The sequence below is a fragment of the Bufo bufo genome, chromosome 10, assembly GCF_905171765.1.
Source record: "Bufo bufo chromosome 10, aBufBuf1.1, whole genome shotgun sequence".
Lineage (NCBI taxonomy): Eukaryota > Metazoa > Chordata > Amphibia > Anura > Bufonidae > Bufo > Bufo bufo.
The window spans coordinates 150,617,023-150,641,196 of NC_053398.1; the positions used below are offsets into that span (position 1 = coordinate 150,617,023).

Genomic DNA, 24,174 nt, shown 5'->3' on the forward strand with positions numbered 1-24,174 from the left:
TCGTGTCGCACCAGACGCAGGGGAAGGGGGACCCTTATCTACGGATGGGAATAGTATGGCCACCCCTGACTAACCCTAAGCTGGCACCTGTCTGCCCTGATACCCTAGACGGGGTGTGAACCTAAACCCTCAGTCACCCTAAAGCCTAGAGTTGGGAAAGGCCGATGGGAGCACTAGTCACCATCACTCATGTCTAGGAGAACAGCAGGGGAAGACAGCAACAAACAAACTATATCAGAGATAGACTTATCCAGTCACGAGCAGAGAAGGCGATCCCAATCACGACAGTCCACGCCGGACAAGAGCTTCACAGCAACACCATCAAACGATCTCCTTCAAAGGTCAGAATAGAACTGGAAGTAAGGACTATATCTGGCAATGACTGCAAGTGAAAGTGAAACTAATATAGTAGCTGTGGCGAAACCGACCTCGCCACTGGGTTTTGGAGAGGACTGGCTGCTGGCCTCTTGCCCCAGGATTATGGGCCATATACTAACTTTTAAACCCCTGAACCGATTCAAGTGAATTTTGGATAGGTTTGTCCCCACGTTATACTGGTTGAATTAATGTAAGTTATATGTATGGCCAATGTAAACTCACAAAGTTGTAACAATTTATAATAAGTGTAACTTGTCAGCTTGGGAGGAATATGCGGGTGTGTTTCTATTGTGCCATTGTCCCATTGTGTGTTTAAATGGTGATGTCTGTTCTGTTGTCCTCACATGTGTATTGCCGATCTCCCTTTGTCCTCAGAGATAATTGGATTGCTCTTCAGGTTGTCTGGACAGAGAGGAGGAAACCATGATGCATTGTGGGGATATGTTGTCCTATGTCACAGTCTTCATTCTGGTCCTCTGGGGGCGTGAACGATTGGTTGCTGTTGTATCATTGTATGTGTTGTAAATTACTGATTGGTTGTATTTCAAACCCCTGTGGGCAGTACTATGTTTGTGGTTTATGAATAAAAGAGGCTGTACGTGAAGTACAGTCAGACCACTGCTTGACCCTCAACACGGAGCCTTGTCTCGTTATTGGGGGGATTCACTGTATGCTGTTAGATGCTGATTGCCAGAAGTGTAAGCTGATCCCTGTTCGTCTGCTAGCAGCTATTCGTGAGGTTCCAGTTTGGAGTGCTACTTTGTATCCAGTTCGGGAATTTGGTGTCCTGCAGTAGCTGTGCCTGTCTCTCAGAAAGGGGCTTATCGCCTAAACGGATTTTAACCCCTTGTCTGCTGAAACGGTCCGTTACAGTAGCTGGGAGTGGCAGACAGGACTCACCTGAGAAGGATGCCTACAAACTCCCAGTCAGGACAAAAAGGTTCACAAGGCAAAACCCGGATGACATACCCTGAACCATGGAGCAAACTCACAATCGTGAGTAGCAAGTCGCTGCGACCTTCTCCTCCCAGACCTGTCTGGATCAGTCACAGTCGTGACACTATCCTTGCTATTTTCTTATATTCCATATTGAATGGCAGAACCAATTTGCTTTGGTCTATTCCTATCTGTTTTTCCTTTATTGCTCTTGGTTTGAAAAATAGAGATCGGTCCAACTGTTTGACTTCCCTCATGGCTCTCTCCAATATTTCTGATGGGGATTGTTTTTCTAAAAATTGGGTTTTAAGTTGTTCTGCCTCTATTTCAAACTGTTAGTTTTGAGTACAATTCCTTTTTAAGCGCCTGAATTGGCTTTTCGGAACATTCAGCAGCCATCTTGGTAGGTGGCAGCTTGTGTTAAGGATAAAACTATTTTTGGCCACATCCTTTTGATACATACTGCAGATAAATGTATCATTTTGCATTTCTATTTTAAGATCCAAAAATTCAACTTTTTTGCTATTAATGTTCGGTGTAAATTTTTTTATTATATTGATTGGCATTAATCAAATTGATGAATTCTTTTAATTCCTGATGTGTGCCACTCCATATCAAAAAGATATAGTCTATATACCTTTTCCAGAGCACCAGGTTCGCCCCCAGTCTGGGACTGATGGATTGAACTGGGGGCGAACCTGGTGCCCATGGCGGTACCTGTAATTTTCAAATAATAATTGGCATCAAAATAAAAAGAGTTATGGGGGAGAACAAAATGTATGTCTTCTAGCACGAATTGTATTTGTTCTTCATTACGTTCTCCTTCTTGTTTGAGGATTTTTTCTACAGCTGGTGTACCATGATCATGATTTATACATGTATACAACGCGCTCACATCGAGTGTGGCCAGAATCCAATGGGGCTGACATGTCATGCCCTCCAAAAGGTTAACTACAGCAGTTGTATCTTTTAAGTGTGATGGCGTGTTTCCGACATAGGGCTGTAAAAATCTGTCCAAATATTGGGACAAATTGGATGTAACAGACCCTATGCCGGGAACTATAGGCCTACCTGGGGGGTTAAGAGGATCCTTGTGCACCTTGGGGATGCAATAAAAAACTGGAAGTCTAGATGGGGCTCCTAAAATGAAATCAAATTCAGATTTATTAAGTATTCCACAGTGGTATGCCCTCTCACAAACAACAGTCAATTCTTTATAATATTCATCTACTGGATCTTTTTCCAATGGAATATAAGTATTGATATCAGCTAATTGATGCCTGTTAGTAATAGAAAACGCACTATGCTGATAATGTGAACACAGCCCGAGATGATCCAGACCCGTTATTTGGTTTTACTTCAAACTGTTTAAAAGAAGCCACTACAAAGTCCCATTTTATATTCATCACAGTTATATACCACTAAGGAAGGAACATTACTGATCCGAAACGCGTCTAGTGGCGTCCAGTAGGTGGACATTACGTACAGTGACTTACATACGAAGATTAGATGAGCAAATCTCGGACTAACATCTAGCGCGCCGGAGAGACCCTAACCAACTTGAAGGCATTGGGCGAGAGTTCAGCTTAAGGACCGCAGCCGGCAACCATATTTACAAGCTGCAACTACAAGGAACCCAGCACGGCCGTGAGTAACACTGAGCAATCTCACGCGGGTAACAACACAGTGTGCAGACACTCCAGCGACTGCAGGTCTAACGCCGTCAAGTGCTGCATGCAGTGCTAGTGATATACAACACGGACATTTCATAGCTGGGATGTGCATTGGACACAAACCACACTGAGATGCGAAGCGCTGATTACAGATGCAGCACGCTCCTCATACAGCCCTTGACGCATCTACTGCAAACCGAGCAACAAAAGATAGAAATCTTCACCATTTACAGAAAATTCATCGTCTACAACCTGTCCAGTTAGAAGTCCTAAATCCTCGACAGCCGCAATATTTGTACTTTTATTTTTCTGTGAGAGCTCCGCATTAGGGACTTGGTCATCTAGTAAATATACTGTTTGCACATGTGTTTTAATCATTATATGACTTGCACCATTAGGTACTAGAATAGGGCCATTTGCTATATACATTATATGGTGATTTATCAAGTGTCTTTTTTATATGTATTTATATGAATTGCTGAGAGCCACACGGGTGTCACGGCTGTATGTGAGCAACAATAGTATACACAGTAAAAGAGCTACTGACCGGACCCAAACTAGGGAGGATAAAGGGTGACCCCTGTCCGACCCTCAAAGCTCTCCCTATGCTGCTAAAGCACATGCCCGGATCCAAATGGCGGAACGAGGCATGCCCACGTGCCTAAGACTGATGACCACTGTAACCCCTACAATAGTGGAAGGGGCACGGCCACCGGTGCCCTACTCAGTATATGGAGGGAACCGTGGCCACCTCAGATCCAGTCAGAAAATAATCAGGTACACAACAATGTCTGTACACTTAGCTGAAGGTGTTGCAGCCGCAGAGAAGACGGATCCAAGGACAGCTGGCAATATCCGGAGTGCTTGCTGCAGCAGAACACAGGTCCAGTGAACTGATAGCTACAAGTGAAGATACTAAAGCAAGAGCTACAACTGAAATGAGAACTATAATCCACGCCCTACAATAGGAGGAGGGGTGATATAAAGAGAGGGAAATCAAACGCATGAGGAACAGCTGGGAGGAAGGAAACCAAAAGTAAACAGAGCAGTGAGAACTCCTCCCAGCTCTAGTAGTGACATCATCACAGGGGTGGAGAAACAGAGCTGTGAGAATGTCCCAAAGCTCTGGTAGTGACAACGGGCTGCAGTGTTAGGCCAGGACTACACGTTACATGTGTCACAATAAGTTGCACACCTTTTTCTATAAAGGTAGTCAATGGCGTTGCACTGCGACATCATCCAAGTTGGATTTTTGTGCGACTGTCAGGTCGTAGTTTTGCACTGCGACACCATTAACTGTCATTACAAGAACTGTTGCCGGACATTGGGGCGACACATGTTGCAGTGCAGTTGTACTCGTGCAGCCGTAGTCGTAGAACTCAAGCTGGACACCAGTGCAGGACAGAAATACAAGCAACAAACCACCAGAGAGAGGGAGACCTATAGATCTGTTATCAGCGATGCCCAACTGCAGAGGTGTAGCTTTCCAGCACCCGGGGCAAGGATTCAGTACGGTGCCCCCCCCCTTAGAGCATTGCGCCCCTGCCCCCTTTTTATTATTTTTATACTAAAGGCGCCCAATGTGCATAATTATACCCACCCAATCCCCTTAGGGTTATGGGTGAATAGCGTAAAACATAACTTTTTATAATATCCTTACAAATATTTTTACACCTGTTTTGGAGTAAAAATAGTCACAAGCTCCATTTTTGCAACTTTTTAGGAGCGGTGAGTGTGTGACGTGGCCTGGACTCCGGCCCCAACACATTTTCTATCTTTTGCGCCTGAAAACAGGTGTAAAAGAGGAGTAAAAACTTCTCCAGAGGCCGAAGTAGTTTGTCCTCCAGACACATGGACTGCCGGAGGTGCACAGAACTCAGGCTAATCCTTCAGCAATGCAGAGGTAGAGCAGTAATGCCCACATTGTGCCCACTGACAGTAGTTATCCCCTCCTTGTGCCCCCTGACAGTAGTTATGCCCACATTGTGCCCCCTCACTGTGGTTAGCCCACATTGTGCCCCTTGACAGTAGTAATCCCCTCCTTGTGCCCCGCTCACAGTAGTTATGCCCTCCTTGTGCCCCCTGACAGTAGTTATGCCCACATTGTGCCCCCCTGACAGTAGTTATGCCCACATTGTGCCCATCCTGACAGTAGTTATGCCCACATTGTGCCCTCCTGACAGTAGTTATGCCGTCCTTGTGCCCCCTGACAGTAGTTTTGCCCACATTGTGCGCCCTCAATGTAGTTAGCCGACACTGTGCCCCCCTGACAGTAGTTATGCCCTCCTTATGGCCCCTGACAGTAGTTATAGCTATGTTGTGCCCCCTCACTGTGGTTAGCCCACATTGTGCCCTCCTGACAGTAGTTATGCCCTCCTTGTGCCCCCTGACAGTAGTTATGCCCACATTGTGCCCCCCTGACAGTAGTTATGCCCACAATGTGCCCCCCTGACAGTAGTAATCCCCTCCTTGTGCCCCCTCAATGTAGTTAGCCCACATTGTGCCCCCTCAATGTAGTTAGCCCACATTGTGCCCCCCTGACAGTAGTTATGCCCACAATGTTCCCCCTGACAGTAGTAATCCTCTCCTTGTGCCCCATCAATGTAGTTAGCCCATATTGTGCCCTCCTGACAGTAGTTATGCCCACATTGTGCCCCCCTGACAGTAGTTATGCTCTCCTTGTGCCCCCCGTACTGTGGTTAGCCCACATTGTGCCCCCCTGACAGTAGTAATGCCCTCCTTGTACCCCCTCAATGTAGTTAGCCGACATTGTTCCCCCTTGACAGTAGTTATGCCCTCCTTGTGCCCCCTGACAGTAGTTATGCCCACATTGTGCCCTCTCACTGTGGTTAGCCCACATTGTGCCCTCCTGACAGTAGTTATGCGCTCCTTGTGCCCCCCTCACAGTAGTAATGCCCGCATTTGCCCCCTGGGGCCTCCTCCAGGTCCATTAATAAAGTAAAAAAATAAAAATAAAACCCTAACCTGTTTCCTGATGATCGGGTAACATTGAAGGGGTTGTGCGCACCTTTATTTTTGATGGACTATCCTCAGGATAGTCCATCTATAGCTGGTCTGCGGGGGTTCACCACCCCACAGCCCCGTGGTACGGATGGAAATCAGCGCCAGAACTACACAGCTCTCTGTCCACGATGCAGTGGACGGATCTTGGATCTGCAGCCATTACCTTCAATGAGGACAGTTCTGCACTAACCAGCCGCGTCCACTACACAACGGACGGAGCTGCGTACAGCTGATCGGGAGGGTGCGGGGGTCAGACCCCACTGATCAGATATTGATGGCCCATCAATAGTAAAGGCGTGGACCACCCCTTTAAAGTTTCTACGAATAATATATCCTAGGATTTATCCCAACATCCCTCTTCCTAACGATTGAGCACTGACTAAACGAGGAGGATAAATCCATGACGGGCTTTTATCCGTTAAACCCTCTACCCACAATCCAAGATAAGAAAAGACCCGGCCACGGCACCCCCGCCATCAGCTGACAGGCGCTCGGCTGGAGTCTTTGTCTCTGAATGACATCAGGGGGGTGCGATTCACCGTCCTCACAGGAATGAACAATCATCATCCTCTTTAAATGATGTCGCCGTTAACCCCTGCATGCCCAGCCACCGACGCCAATGAGTATTAGCTGCTGTCAGTGAGACGAGGCTGACATCCCACAATGCTCAGTGACTAGCTGATGGAAGATGCTCAGGGTCAGGATGGCTAGGGTCGAGCAGTGAGTCAGCTGCTGAAAATGAAACAATCAGGTATTTTTGGAACAATAGAGGAGGTAAAATGCGGATGTTCTCAATGAATGTATGATTTCCTTTAATAAAAATGGCGGTGCAGTGTGGAAACAAAAATATCCTTATTGGGAAATGAAAGGCAATCGGCTGACAATATAGAACATGTGTTATGCAAGCGGGTGTGGACCCACTGCGCCACTGACCGGCTATACCCTGGAGGGGCGTGACTAAGTGACTACCTGCTCTTCACTAGAGCCTCTGATGGTGAGGATAGGCATGGGCCGTGGGCATGGGTAGTCACCAGGTGCCACTCCAGAGCAGTCCCCGGGTCGGTGGTAGCTGACCAGGGGAACATCGCGGTGCAAGCACTGAGGTGAAGGATGTGGTCAGGAAGTCTGGGGTCAGGGCAGGCGGTCAGCAAGCAAAGTCCAGAAACGAAGTCCGAGGTCAGAGGCAGGCGGAAAACAAGCAAAATTTGTTAAATCAAGAAGCTGGGTTCGGTACAGAGAAAAGCAGAAACTTCCAAAACACCTTCACACTTGGAACTAGACAAGCTAGTGACCAAGATTGCTCAGGCATCTTCCTGAGGCCAGAAGCGCCTTTAAATACTTCCTGCAACCCAGCTATAGGCTGGGGAGATAGAGGGCGTGTACGTGCTGCCTCACAGGGGAGGAGATACCTGCAATCCACGCATGGCAGCAGGAGGGAAAGAAGGAGCCCGGCGACCCATGCCCGCGTGTAGGGCCAGCAGCACAGGCACGGAGTGCCAGGCTAACAGTACCCCCCACCCTTACACCCCTCTCTTCAGGCCTGGCCCTAGACAAAATCTTTTTTAGAAGAAGAAGAGGGGAATTGATGTTCTCTCTAGGTCCCAAGATCGTTCCTCAGGGTCAAACCCCTTCCAATCCACAAGAAACAGGGTTTTATCTCTACTCTTCTTCATGCCCAGAATAGCTTTCACCTTACAGACGTTCTCATCACTGACCGCAACAGGAGCTGAGTCAGGTTTCTTGACGAAACGATTCAGGATGACAGGTTTCAGCAGGGAAATACTTCCTGCAACCCAGCCATAGTGTCGCAAGTGACATCAGACAGCCCCAGCCAGTAGTCGGTGGGTTCCTCTGACACCATGCTTAGTTGGCATGGCCCTGGAACAAGCTTTGTCCTGAACCTACCATCTTCATTTTCTATTTCTTCTGCTCGAGAAGTATTATATGCCGTCGGCTCCACTTTTCAGCGAGGACGAGCTGCTAGAGGACAGTCAGCAGCTACTGCCCAGCCAAGATCTGGAGGAGAAATCTGCTGCTTCCTCCGGTAGGTGAGCAAGTTGCGATGATGAGAGTCGCATGGGAGCTAGTGTTGCGAGCGGTCAGGCATGTGGCCCTGAGACTGGTGAGTGTGACATCAGTGACGTGCAGACGGTAGTGGATGATGATGTAGCCGATCGCACGTGGGAGCCGGGTGAAGAGGAGAAGAGGGTGGCAGCTTACGCGTGAGGCAGCGGCTGTGCCAGCAGGGTGGTAGCGTGGCCGTGAGTCAGCAGGGTGGCAGCAGTGTGAGGTCTGGAGCCAGACATGCCCGGGGTAGACCGTCTGCTATGCAGGAACCTACCTGTCCAGAAAGAAGTAGCGGTGCATGGGTTCACGGAGGCAGCGGTAGCAGGCATCTGCATGGAGAGGTGAAGGGAAAATGCCATGCTCGGCGGTGTGGGAATTTTTAATTAAGCCCCCAGAGGACATCAGCATTGCCATTTGTAGGATCTGTGGGCAGAAGGTGAAGTGTGGCCTGGGAAAACCATGGTGCTAATGTAGTGGTATAGCCTGACGCACCAACCATTACATCACCCAGTGGCCCGCATCCATTCTCCAGCAGTCAAGGCTCCACCACCTCAGCAGGACCGAACCGTGTTTCCTTCCCATCATCTACTGGTCCTGATGCTCCTCCACCTCCTCCTCGTCACTTGTTTGGATCACTGAGGCAATTGCAAAAAGACAACAGTAAGCCTGCACTCATCCAACGGCGCAGAAGCTGAACGTGCTTCTGGCCAAGTTTCTGGTACTACAGTCCCTCCGTTTCCATGTGGTGGACTCTGCACCTTTCAGAGAACTGATGGCTTGTGCCAAGGTGGAGAGTCCCAAGCCGTGATTACGTCTGTACCAGCCCTGCACACGTATGTTTAACAGAATGTGGGCCAGTCCTTGAGCCTGTCGGTGTCTTCTAAAGTTCACAGCAGTGCCGACGTGTGGAGCTGTAACTACGGTTAAGGACAATATATGTCCTTTATGGCCCACTGGGTAAATGTGGTCCCAGCAACTTGGCCAGGTGACGGCACTAGCACCTCCACATTCTTAAGCTGTGAGTCCTGCGCCAATGTCCTCCTCTGCTTCCTCATCCTCCACCTTGTCCTCAGCCTCCACTGCAGGCATAATTCAGAGTGCTCTTCCAGCATACCACCTGCGCAGAGCATAGCCGTGTCAAGCTGTTCTGCACCTGGTTTGCCTGCCCGAACAGAGTCACACAGGGGAGCAACTGCTTTTTGTTTTTCATCAAGAAATCGAATCCTGGCTGTCTACTCTCCCAACTGAAAATCGTAACCATGGAACCGACAACTGGAAGAACATCGTGCCGGTGCTGCATCAAGGAGGGCTTACCCATGCACTCTGCATGGCGCACGTTTTTAATCTGGTTGTAAAGCGGTTCCTGAAGTCTGTCACCCATCTGAAAGACATCCTGAAAATTGCCAGGAAACTGTGCATGCACTTCAGCCACTCTTACACTGCAAAACAGAATAGCGTTCCCCAACATAACCTCATATGAAATGTTTGGACATGTTGGACTGACTATATGAGCAGAGGAAGCCCATAAACTATTTCTTGATGATGCAGGCGGACAGGAGCACTCCCCTGTGTAACTTCAACGTTAGCAAGTGCCAGCTTATGCATGACACCTGGTGTTTGCTAAGGCCCTTTGAGGAGGCCACTTTATTTGTCAGTCGCTAGGACTACGGGATGAACGATGTCATTCCACTCCTTCATGTCTTCGAGCAGGTACTGCTAAATATGGCTGGCCAAGGGACAAGAGACATGGTGCCTACATCTCATGGCCACCTGAGCCCTGTGGGGGCTAAACTGGAGGAGGAAGAGGACATTTACGCACAAGCAATGTATACAGAAATGGAAGGTTTTTCTGCACAGGTGACAGGAGAGGAGCAGGAGGAGCTAGACGGCGATGAGGAAGACCAGGCAGATAACCTGGCTAAAGGCAGAGCTGTGTCCAGGAGTTGTGTCCTAGCATTTACATATCACATACTCTATGTACTATAGCTTCACCACACTGAGATCTGCTCAGAAAGCTCATCTACATATCACAGTTTTTTTTCGTAGATACAATATATGATCATACAGACACCAGTAATATGTGTTCTCTTATAAGTATAGGAAAGACATGCTGAGGGCAGAGCGGTGTCCTAGCATCTACATATCATATACTCTATGCACTATAGCTTCACCACACTGAGATCTGCTCTGAAAGCTCATCTACATATCAATGTTTTATTCACAGATACAATATATGATCATACAGACACCAGTAATATGTGTTCTCTTATAAGTATAGGAAAGATATGCTGAAGGCACAGCTGTTTCCTAGCATCTACATATCATATACACTATGTACTATAGCTTCACCACACTGAGATCTGCTCAGAAAGCTAATCTACATATTATTGTTTTATTCACAGACTCAATATATGATCATACAGACACCAGTGATATGTGATATCTGATAAGTATAGGAAAGACATGCTGAGGGCAGAGCTGTGTCCTAGCATGTACATATAATATATACTATGTACTATAGCTTCACCACACTGAGATCTGCTCAGAGAGCTCATCTACATATCACTGCTTTATTCACAGGCACAATATATGATTATACAGACAACAATAATAAGTGTTAGCTTATAAGTATAGGAAAGACATGATGAGGGCAGAGCTGTGTCCTAGCATGTACATATCATATACACTATGTACTATAGCTTCACCACACTAAGATCTGCTCATAAAGCTCACCTACATATCACTGCTTTATTCACAGGCACAATATATGATTATACAGACACCAGTAATATGTGTTAGCTTATAAGTATAGGAAAGACATGATGAGGGCAGATCTGTGTCCTAGCATCTACATATCATATACACTATGTACTATAGCTTCACCACACTAAGATCTGCTCATAAAGCTCATCTACATATCACAGCTTTATTCACAGGCACAATATATGATTATAGACACCATCATCATCCAGATTACTACTAGTCCAGTACAATTACTGTTGCTAAACGCAGTCAATCAACCTGCCTTTAATCCTTTTTGGTGCCAGAATCAGCAGCTATTGAATGTATTGTTGCACTTCGTAAAAGAGACTGTTATATGTTTGATCCCCAGGGAGCAACAGCCTGAGGGAGTATACATTGACACAATGCTTCATCAAGGCCACTACCACTCCCATCCTCTGCAATGGCTCCTCTAGGGCTCGCTGAACATAAGCCATTTATTAAGAACTTGGAGTGTGGAAAAATAGTCGGAATGAGATGTTTGGCTTCCTGAGTCCACAGCCCTGGTGCTCAGCAGTAATATATGACACATGTCAGTAGGGGTAAGCTGAGACCCCCACCCACTGCTAGAAGAATGGTGTCCCAGATCTCCTCCAAGTATCATATGAAACCCTACTAACCAAGAAGATAAGTCATTCTTACCGCTGTCTGGTGCTATGACCGCATGTGATAGGTGTCTCCACACTGCGCCCTGTCCAATGAATGGAGAAGCTGAATCTGACCACAATCCTCTTGGATGAAAAAACAGTTTTTGGAATCATTTCTGATGCTGTAGCTGGTCAACAGACATGAAGACAATGTGTCACCCAGTGATAATCAGAGAATTGTCTGATAGCTAGCACTGCGAACTTAATGCGATGTGTAGAGGGGATTCCACTCAGCGCTCACCTACAGCTTCCACTAATTATTGCTAGCTTTTCATCTACTAATTTGCTTCTGAGATCATTCCATGCGTGCCAACTCTCCCAGAACCTCACTTCATGAGGGGTGCTCAGATACCGCATCATCAGATTGAGCCCCAGTTTCTAAATCCATATTCAGGGGCCACCACCAAATCTGCTCTAAGGGACGTGGCTTGAAAAAGGGCTCTTTCCTCCCAAAATAAATCAGCAGCATACTTTGCAGCCAAACACTCACTTTTCCAGGACAACTGTTTTTAAATGTTGGCAAATATGGCTTATACACTGCCGCAAATCTAAACAAGCAGAGCTGCAGTGTAAAGCACAGAGGTAAGGACAGCCTAATGCTCTGATGAGACATATAGTGACTGACCATGGATGTGCTCTAATGGAGCCAATCTGAAATGCACTGAAGATAATAAATAGTAACAGAGTTTTACTGTTTAACTCGCCTTCTGCCCTGCCCAGAAGAGTTACCTGAGGGTCACCCACACTAGGACCACATTGATGCTGCAGTGAGTATTAGGGAGTCACTATTGCAGAGGTTACTGGTTGCAAAGTCTTCAGTCTGGAAATGTTGGCTTTGTGCTTTCCTTCTATTGCGTGGGAAAAAGTCAGAATTTCAACCTCTTTCTGACTGTGCAAAGATGGAGACTGAAGCTTTAACCCAGCGCCACACCGAGCGATCAGCGGCGCCTTCCAATCAAACAGGTGCATTACTCTGCGCTAGCGTTCAATAAGTCTGTATGACAGGCTCTTGACACATGCAGTAAATCTCACTAAGTACAGCATTTTCCCTAAAACGCCTCCGTGTTACCCAGAGGCTTCATCCATCCGCCCCCTCGCAACTCCAACGTGCCAATTTAGGGCAGCAGGGAAGCTAAACTGACGGGAGCCCTAAAAGGATCGAAGAAAACATCATAATCCATGGCACTTTCACAAAACGGGCAGGAGGACGCGGAGAGCGCAGAAGAAAGGCTTCCATGACTTTAAGCGTGCAATCTCACAACCGTGTTTTGCGGACCGCACATGGCCGGCGCTATATAGAGAATGCCCATTTTTCTCCGCAAGAGCAGACAAGAATGGGACATGCTCCATATTGCGGGGCCGCGGAACGGAACAATGGATGCAGACAGCACACAGTGTGCTGTCCGCACCTTTTGCGGCCCCATTGAAATGAATGGGTCTGCACCCGTTCCGCAAAATTGTTGAGCGGATGCGGATCCATTTATACGGTCGTGTGAATGTACCCTTAGTTGTAGAAAGGTTGAAGGAAAGCCCATAGTGTAAGCAGGCTTGAAGTAACATAATAATACCGTCACTGAGTGCCTGAAAGGGTTATAAGGGATTTGCAAAAGCGAGAAATGTAATAAACTGGGCAGAATAAACCTGAACATGAATGTGTCAAGATAACCTTATATCCTTGTACATAGGAGCAGTATTATAGTAGTTGTATTCTTGTACATAGGAGCAGTATTATAGTAGTTATATTCCTGTACATAGGAGCAGTATTATAGTAGTTATATTCTTGTACATAGGAGCAGTATTATAGTAGTTATATTCTTGTACATAGGAGCAGAATTATAGTAGTTATATTCCTGTACATAAGAGCAGTATTATAGTAGTTATATTCTTCTACATAGGAGCAGTATTATAGTAGATATATTCTTGTACATAGGAGCAGTATTATAGTAGTTATATTCTTGTACATAGGAGCAGTATTATAGTAGTTATATTCTTGTACATAGGAGGCAGTATTATAGTAGTTATATCCTTGTACATAGGAGCAGTATTATAGTAGTTATATTCTTGTACATAGGAGCAGTATTATAGCAGTTATATTCTTGTACATAGGAGCAGTATTATAGTAGTTATATCCTTGTACATAGGAGGCAGTATTATAGTAGTTATATTCTTGTACATAGGAGGCAGTATTATAGTAGTTATATTCTTGTACATAGGAGGCAGTATTATAGTAGTTATATTCTTGTACATAGGAGGCAGTATTATAGTAGTTATATTCTTGTATATAGGAGCAGTATTATAGCAGTAATATTCTTGTATATAGGAGGCAGTATTATAGTAGTTATATTCTTGTACATAGGAGGCAGTATTATAGTAGTTATATTCTTGTATATAGGAGCAGTATTATAGCAGTAATATTCTTGTATATAGGAGGCAGTATTATAGTAGTTATATTCTTGTACATAGGAGGCAGTATTATAGTAGTTATATTCTTGTACATAGGAGCAGTATTATAGTAGTTATATTCTTGTACATAGGAGCAGTATTATAGTAGTTATATCCTTGTACATAGGAGCAGTATTATAGTAGTTATATTCCTGTACATAGGAGGCAGTATTATAGTAGTTATATTCCTGTACATAGGAGGCAGTATTATAGTAGTTATATTCTTGTATATAGGAGCAGTATTATAGCAGTAATATTCTTGTATATAGGAGCAGTATTATAGTAGTTATATTCTTGTACATAGGAGGCAGTATTATAGTAGTTATATTCTTGTACATAGGAGCAGTATTATAGTAGTTATATTCTTGTACATAGGAGCAGTATTATAGTAGTTATATTCTTGTACATAGGAGCAGTATTATAGTAGTTATATTCCTGTACATAGGAGCAGTATTATAGTAGTTATATTCTTGTACATAGGAGCAGTATTATAGTAGTTATATTCTTGTACATAGGAGCAGTATTATAGTAGTTATATTCTTGTACATAGGAGCAGTATTATAGTAGTTATATTCTTGTCCATAGGATGCAGTATTATAGTAGTTATATTCTTGTACATAGAAGCAGTATTATAGTAGTTATATTCTTGTACATAGGAGCAGTATTATAGTAGTTATATTCTTGTACATAGAAGCAGTATTATAGTAGTTATATTCTTGTACATAGGAGCAGTATTATAGTAGTAATATTCTTGTACATAGGAGCAGTATTATAGTAGTTATAGTCTTGTACATAGGAGCAGTATTATAGTAGTTATATCCTTGTACATAGGAGCAGTATTATAGTAGTTATATCCTTGTACATAGGAGCAGTATTATAGCAGTTATATTCTTGTACATAGGAGCAGTATTATAGTAGTTATATTCCTGTACATAGGAGGCAGTATTATAGTAGTTATATTCTTGTACATAGGAGCAGTATTATAGTAGTTATATTCTTATACATAGGAGCAGTATTATAGTAGTTATATTCCTGTACATAGGAGCAGTATTATAGTAGTTATATTCTTGTACAGAGGAGCAGTATTATAGTAGTTATATTCCTGTACATAGGAGGCAGTATTATAGTAGTTATATTCTTGTACATAGGAGCAGTATTATAGTAGTTATATTCTTATACATAGGAGCAGTATTATAGTAGTTATATTCCTGTACATAGGAGCAGTATTATAGTAGTTATATTCTTGTACATAGGAGCAGTATTATAGTAGTTATATTCCTGTACATAGGAGGCAGTATTATAGTAGTTATATTCTTGTACATAGGAGGCAGTATTATAGTAGTTATATTCTTGTACATAGGAGCAGTATTATAGTAGTTATATTCTTGTACATAGGAGCAGTATTATAGTAGTTATATTCCTGTACATAGGAGGCAGTATTATAGTAGTTATATTCTTGTACATAGGAGGCAGTATTATAGTAGTTATATTCTTGTACATAGGAGCAGTATTATAGTAGTTATATTCTTGTACATAGGAGCAGTATTATAGTAGTTATATTCCTGTACATAGGAGCAGTATTATAGTAGTTATATTCTTGTACATAGGAGGCAGTATTATAGTAGTTATATTCTTGTACATAGGAGCAGTATTATAGTAGATATATTCTTGTACATAGGAGCAGTATTATAGTAGTTATATTCCTGTACATAGGAGCAGTATTATAGTAGTTATATTCTTGTACATAGGAGCAGTATTATAGTAGTTATATTCTTGTACATAGGAGGCAGTATTATAGTAGTTATATTCTTGTACATAGGAGGCAGTATTATAGTAGTTATATTCTTGTACATATGAGGCAGTATTATAGTAGTTATATTCTTATACATAGGAGCAGTATTATAGTAGTTATATTCCTGTACATAGGAGCAGTATTATAGTAGTTATATTCTTGTACATAGGAGCAGTATTATAGTAGTTATATTCTTGTACATAGGAGCAGTATTATAGTAGTTATATTCTTGTACATAGGAGGCAGTATTATAGTAGTTATATTCTTGTACATAGGAGGCAGTATTATAGTAGTTATATTCTTGTACATAGGAGCAGTATTATAGTAGTTATATTCTTGTACATAGGAGCAGTATTATAGTAGTTATATTCCTGTACATAGGAGCAGTATTATAGTAGTTATATTCTTGTATATAGGAGCAGTATTATAGTAGTTATATTCCTGTACATAGGAGCAGTATTATAGTAGTTATATTCTTGTACATAGGAGGCAGTATTATAGTAGTTATATTCTTGTACATAGGAGCAGTATTATAGTAGATATATTCTTGTACATAGGAGCAGTATTATAGTAGTTATATTCCTGTACATAGGAGCAGTATTATAGTAGTTATATTCTTGTACATAGGAGGCAGTATTATAGTAGTTATATTCTTGTACATAGGAGCAGTATTATAGTAGTTATATTCTTGTACATAGGAGCAGTATGATAGTAGTTATATTCTTGTACATAGGAGGCAGTATTATAGTAGTTATATTCTTGTACATAGGAGCAGTATTATAGTAGTTATATTCTTGTACATAGGAGCAGTATTATAGTAGTTATATTCTTGTACATAGGAGGCAGTATTAGAGTAGTTATATTCTTGTACATATGAGCAGTATTATAGTAGTTATATTCTTATACATAGGAGCAGTATTATAGTAGTTATATTCCTGTACATAGGAGCAGTATTATAGTAGTTATATTCTTGTATATAGGAGCAGTATTATAGTAGTTATATTCTTGTACATAGGAGCAGTATTATAGTAGTTATATTCTTGTACATAGGAGGCAGTATTATAGTAGTTATATTCTTGTACATAGGAGGCAGTATTATAGTAGTTATATTCTTGTACATAGGAGCAGTATTATAGTAGTTATATTCTTGTACATAGGAGCAGTATTATAGTAGTTATATTCTTGTACATAGGAGCAGTATTATAGTAGTTATATTCTTGTACATAGGAGCAGTATTATAGTAGTTATATTCTTGTACATAGGAGGCAGTATTATAGTAGTTATATCCCTGTACATAGGAGCAGTATTATAGTAGTTATATTCTTGTACATAGGAGGCAGTATTATAGTAGTTATATTCTTGTACATAGGAGCAGTATTATAGTAGATATATTCTTGTACATAGGAGCAGTATTATAGTAGTTATATTATTGTACATAGGAGCAGTATTATAGTAGTTATATTCTTGTACATAGGAGGCAGTATTATAGTAGTTATATTCCTGTACATAGGAGCAGTATTATAGTAGTTATATTCTTGTACATAGGAGGCAGTATTATAGTAGTTATATTCTTGTACATAGGAGGCAGTATTATAGTAGTTATATTCTTGTACATAAGAGCAGTATTATAGTAGTTATATTCTTGTACATAGGAGCAGTATTATAGTAGTTATATTCTTGTACATAGGAGGCAGTATTATAGTAGTTATATTCCTGTACATAGGAGCAGTATTATAGTAGTTATATTCTTGTACATAGGAGCAGTACTATAGTAGTTATATTCTTTGAAAATTCTCTTTTTATTGAAAAGTATATTGAAAATACATACTACAACATTATGCAGTGACATATACAAAGTGGTTGATATCGTACATTGCTTTGAGTATACATAACAGCTTGAAGGACTGTAGATATGGACCTAAACAGAATTCCGTATATAAATAACAGGACAATACTAATTTCCCATTTTTCACATATAGACAGAATAATCATATCCCATTATACAAGTATTATGCAAAGGTTACAGATGCATCTTACCAGTATATAAAGGTCTTGTAGTATGACTGGTGAACATAATGACGCAGAAATAGAGGAAAAAGGGGAGGGGAAGGATATGGGGATAGGGACAAGGAATAGGGGGGAGGGAAGGATAAAGAGGAATAACCAAAAACAACAACAATCCATCCATGACACTCGTTCGTTTGCAGCATATTAGATATCTAAAGTGCATATTGAATGTATTCATATTCACAGGTATTATTTTGTCAGTGACTCAGACATGGTCCAGAACGCGTACCATTAATGCGCATATATACCCTCTACCCGTGAGCTCATAATGTACCACTACTAGCAGACCCGTGTGCCGTCTGACTATTCGGAGGGTCATCCCTAAACATGAGCCAGGGTGTCCACAGCTTCACATATTTATTGTGATTCCTGTCCTCCCAACTCGCCAGTTCCTCCATACGACAGATATGGTCCACCTTGTTCAGCCATGCCTCCACAGTGGGGGGTTCTGTACTCAACCAGTGCTGCGGGATGAGCAGCCTTGCCGCCTGGAGTAATTGGGTGGTTAAGCATCTTTTTGAGGGAGAGAAAGAGGGAGTCGGGAGCCACAGGAGCACAAGAGTAGGGGGCACTTCCACAACTACATGTGTTATTTTCTGAATAGTGGATAAGACACCTTCCCAGAATGGACGGATCCTAGGACAAGACCAGAAGATGTGAGACAGAGTACCTGTATCCTCCAGACACCTCCAGCATTTATCGTCCTGTCTCATACCCCTGATAAACATCTGCTTCGGAGTCATGTACCACTGGGTGAGGACTTTGTATGTGTGTTCCTGTATCCTGGTACACCTTGAGAAACCGTGGGAGTGCGCATGTATCCTCATAATGTCAGTCTCATTCAGTTCCACCTCAAGTTCAGCAGCCCAATGCCTCAGGTATTGCGGTGTTCCAGGGGAGCGGGGAGTAACCAAAGCCAAGTAACACAGAGAGATCAGTTTACGTGGGATGGACTCAAATGTTAAAAGTTTCTCAAACCAAGACTGTGTAGGTTTATGTCTATTACTCTCTATTAGTGGTCTGGAGACTGAGTTAAGTTCAATCAGTTCTAGAAAATTACACTTTTTTATAAGGTTGTGTAGTGGGTGTTGATCAGATAAGTCCCCCGAGGTCGCCCCCAGGAATTCCTCTGTTGTAAACTTATGTAGTTTATGCCAGGTCGTTGCTATTTGTTTGGTATTCGGTCGTATAGTGAAAGGAAGAAGATCCGCTGGCATAGATGGAGAGGGGTTATTTAGGAGGTTAAGTTTGCCATTTAACTGTTGAATTACTGAGGCGGTTCCCCTAAGCAGAACTTGTGACCTAAGATTAGAAGTAGTAAGACCCCAGAGGCCCGCCCTCTGGACAGATGAAAGTTGGGCAAGTTCTAAGTCGCATCCCCAAGTCTGGTATTTAGTAGCGTGTAGCTGAATCCATCTTTTTAAATGAATCGCCTGATAGTATAGGTGTGCGTCTGGTAACCCAAACCCCCCCGTGCTCCTCCCCTGTATCAGCCTGCTATGGGCCAATCTAGCGGATTTCCCACCCCAAAGGAACGTTCTAAATAACCTCCTGACCTGGCAAAAGAAGGACATAGGGATAAAAAAAACGGGCAACATTTGCATCACATACAGGAGCCTGGGCATGATGAAGGCCTTCAGAAGGTTCTTTCTACCCATCCAAGAGACATATGGGATTTTAAGCGAGTGAAGCTGCTTCTGTATATCATTTAAGAGGGGTTTAAAGTTCAAACTGAAAGTTTGGTCCAAATCTGCTGGTAATTTAATTCCTAAGTAGGAAAGATGAGAACCCTGCCAGATAAACGGGGTTGTGCCTTTTAAAGAGGAAATCATTTTGCTTGGCGCTGAGACGTTCATCGCCTCTGACTTTGTATAATTAACTTTAAAGTTAGAGATCCTCCCATATAATTCGAAAAGGGATAGAAGATGCGGAAAGGCCTCGACAGGGTTTGTGAGCATAACCAGTAGGTCATCCGCATAAGCGGCATTTATAAATTCTACAGAACTATCCCTAATTTTGAGACCCTTTATACCGGGGTGTTCTCTTATAGCTTGCAGTAATGTCTCCATTACCATGACGTACAGTGTAGGTGACAGAGGACAGCCCTGACGAGTCCCGTTTGTAATCGGGAACGATTGGGATAATGTACCATTTACCCTTATACGTGCACTAGGTTCATGGTAGAGGGACATGATGGCAGTTTGGAATTGCTCTGGAATGCCAAGTTTATGTAGGGTTTTCCTCATGTAGCTCCAGCTTACCCTGTCAAAGGCCTTTTCCGCATCCACACCCAAAAGGACCAGTGAGGCCTTCTCTTTCTTAGCTAATTGCATTGCTGAGAGAACCCTACAGGAGTTTTGATTCCCCTCTCGTCCAGGCACAAACCCGGCTTGGTCCGGGTGAATTAGTTTCGGCAGAAGGGGAGCAAGGCGGGAAGCCAGCAACTTTGCCCATACTTTAACGTCTACGTTGAGAAGCGATATCGGCCTATAACTGCCGCATTGGTTAGGATCTTTACCTGCTTTTGGGAGAATTGTGACCGTCGCTTCCAGGGATTGCCTATGGAGAACAGAACCATTTAATAGGGAATTACACCAAGTGGCCATACGAGGGGTTAGGACAGATGATAATTTTTTATAATACCCCACAGAAAACCCATCAGGTCCAGGGCATTTCCCCATTGGCATGGAGCTCAGAATATTTGATATTTCCTCTATTGTGACTGGGGCAAGGAGTTGTTCCCTATCTTTGGTCTCCAGTTTGGGCAGATTGAGGTTCCCCAAGAACTTGTCAGCAGCCTCTTCTATATTAGCTTCTGTGTCGTCATCTGGGCATTTGAGCCCATAAAGCTGACTATAGAACTTATGGAATTCTTTCGCAATATCTGAAGTTTTATGTAATAGCCTGCCATCTTTGTCTTTAATTCCAGCTATATAGGAAGCATCTTTTTTCTGCTTAAGTAGCGAAGCCATAAGCCTCGTCCCTTTGTCTCCATGAGCATAAAAACGGAACTGGGCATATTGGTAGGATTTGGCCTGGTGATAGTTAAGGTGATCTTTTAGTTTTTTCCTAGTTAGTGTTAGTTCTTGTTGGGCCTCTGTGGTTCTGGATTTTTTGTGCAGAGATTCTAGAGCTGAGATCTTCTCTAGTAATGTATGAAATGTTTTTTGTCTTTCCTTCTTTTTCCGACTACCCAGGGCAATCAGCTCCCCTCTGATGACCGCTTTATGCGTCTCCCAGACAGTCGTGACAGAGACGTCATCCGCGGTGTTCTCCCTAAAGAAGTGTTGTAATTTAGCTTCTATGTCTCTCATTCCCTCCACATCATCCAGCAGAGTCTCATTTAATCTCCATTGTCGAGATTGCTGAGGTAATTCAGAGAACACCACGGATGTCGTGACAGGAGCGTGATCTGATACTGTCATAGGATCAATGGTGGAGTTACTCACCAGTTCAGCGTGAGCGTCAGAGATGAAAATATAGTCTAGCCTGGAATAGACCTTGTGCGCAGCTGAGAAGAACGTGTAATCTAAGTCAGTGGGATGAGTCAGGCGCCAAGTGTCCAGTAAATGGGCCCCTGCTAGATGCTTATTAATCCTGCCAATAGCCGCTTGAGTCAACTGTGAGGAATGGTCTGAAGCGTCTACTAGTGGGTTTAGGGCCACATTAAGATCCCCCCCTATTAAACAAATGCCCTCTGCAAAGGAAGTAAATTTAGTCAATGTAGTCTTCAACCATAGGCCCTGACCCCGGTTAGGACTGTATAGACTTGCCAGTGTCACCAACACGGTCCCTATTTTACCTTTTACGAACATAAAGCGTCCCTCTGGGTCAGTCAAGGATGAGATAAGGGAGAAGGGAACCCTCCTGGATATGGCAATCCCCGCGCCCCTGGAAGCCTTGGCATGAGAGCTGATGAACCACTGATTAAAGTAGGACTGGGAGAGTTTAGGAACATGGCCGAGCTTAAGGTGCAGCTCTTGGAAAAAACAGACATCTGTGCGTCTCTTCTTTAGAAGTCTGATCACCTGTGAGCGCTTTTGGGGGGTATTAAAACCCCGTACATTGAATGTAGTGCAGTTAACTGCAGCCATCAGTGTAGTGATATACACATGTGCTTGCATATAATAACATACGTGAGCATGGACAGGGAAACAGGGGGAACAAACAGGGGAACGCCTTGTCTTGGACAAGGTCCTTTGATCCCTTTAGCCAGAATTTTGTTAATAAAAGCAAAATATGTAATCCTGCAAGCAAAAGGGGGTCAAAGGAAATAAGAGAACTCCATGCCGGAGCACAGGAACCACTGGTGACAAGGTGGGAGCAGGGTGACATAGTGTCAGACAGTACTGCTCCTGGCCACAAATCAGGGGTCCCCACCCCCACAAAGTGTGCTGACATTAGTATGCATGTGTGAACATAGCCACTCCTATAACCGCCTGACAGAATCTGGCTATACATATCAGGGAATCCCAGTATACTGTGTGCACCTACTAACTGACAACCTGAGAGAATGCATTACTTATATAACCTCTATGGTAGTCGCCCATAACAACATGAAGTGAATGCAGCTTCCACCCTCCACATAGGGAGCAATGACGTCCTCCATCTTAAATGCGCTCCTATAACATATTGAACATTAACTGAGGAGCTTGCAATCTAACAGCCCACATACAACCTGTGGAGAATGTTCAAGTAATTCTTTGCTTGGCTCCTTTTCTGGATGGCACCTTCGACCATCTGGAACTATCAGGGAGTTCTGGGAGCGGGACGCCAGTGTCCGCTGAGGGCAGCCATGATGGGATATCTTGTGGCGTGGTGTTGAGCAGCTCCCACGCTGCCGGCAGATCACTGGGGGTCCGGATCGTGCACCTCTTTCCTTCCCTGGAAAATGTGAGGCCAAATGGAAAAAGCCACTTAAAGGGGATCTTTCTCTGGCGCAGAATCTCGGTGACAGGGCGCAGGATTCTTCTTTTATTCAGGGTTGAAGGTGCGAGATCCTGGAATAGCAGAATCTTGGCTCCATCATGCTTTAGATCTCCCTTCTCCCTGGCCGCTTTAAAAATCGCAGCGGTATCTACGTACCGCAAGAGACCGCAGACCACATCACGAGGGGGTTCTCCCTCCCTGGGTTTAGGCCGCAGAGAGCGATGGATGCGCTCGATTGTGACTGCAGATGCACCTTCAGGGCCCAGCAGGGATGTGAAAATGGCTGCCGCTGCTGCAGGAAGCTCCTCATGTGACACTGCTTCTGGCAGGCCTCTGAAGCGCACGTTTTTGCGCCTGCTTCTATTTTCCTGATCTTCAATCAGGGCGTATGCATGATCCAGAGAAGACAGGTAAGCAGAGCTGTTATCTCCAATCGCACGGGTGTAATTCAGGATGGCCCCCTGTGTATCTTCAAGCCTCTCCACTCTATGGCCGATGTGCTTAATGTCCTCCTTTATCTCAGTGAGCTCCTGCATCACCGGCCGTATCACTGACAGGAGGGCCTGCTGCAAGAACCGCTTTGAGATAGGTTCAGCAGCTTCAGCCTGCGATCCCTGGGAGCTCTCAGTAGCCGGGCTGTCTGCTCTCTCAGCCTCCTCCATGCTGTCATCAGGGTCAGGAGGGGCCATCTTAGGTCTCTCTGTTACTGGAGCTGCAGGCCGCTTGTTAAAGTATTTCTCCATCTCAGACGGACCCCGATCTTGCTTGAGGGGTTCAGGTCTTTCTTTGGGCAGGTATTTGCCGATTTTCCCCATATTTGTGCAGTTAAGAAGCGAAATAAACCACTTTGTGAGGCAAAGAAGAGGAGAGCTCTCCTCACATGCAGCCGGTCAGGAAGCCGGTCCTATAGTAGTTATATTCTTGTACATAGGAGCAGTATTATAGTAGTTATATTCTTGTACATAGGAGGCAGTATTATAGCAGTTATATTCTTGTACATAGGAGCAGTATTATAGTAGTTATATTCTTGTACATAGGAGCAGTATTATAGTAGTTATATTCTTGTACATAGGAGCAGTATTATAGTAGTTATATTCTTGTACATAGGAGGCAGTATTATAGCAGTTATATTCTTGTACATAGGATGCAGTATTATAGTAGTTAGATTCTTGTACATAGGAGGCAGTATTATAGTAGTTATATTCTTGTACATAGGAGGCAGTATTATAGTAGTTATATTCTTGTACATAGGAGCAGTATTATAGTAGTTATATTCTTGTACATAGGAGGCAGTATTATAGTAGTTATATTCTTGTCCATAGGAGCAGTATTATAGTAGTTATATTCCTGTACATAGGAGGCAGTATTATAGTAGTTATATTCTTGTACATAGGAGCAGTATTATAGTAGTTATATTCTTGTACATAGGAGGCAGTAT

General features: G+C 43.5%; 1 pseudogene; it reads right to left on the reverse strand.

Annotated features, from left to right (window-relative positions):
* Window positions 1–21,901, reverse strand: part of LOC120980105 — a 75,738-nt pseudogene extending 53,837 nt beyond the window's left edge.
* Between the last annotated feature and the right edge of the window lie 2,273 nt (window positions 21,902–24,174).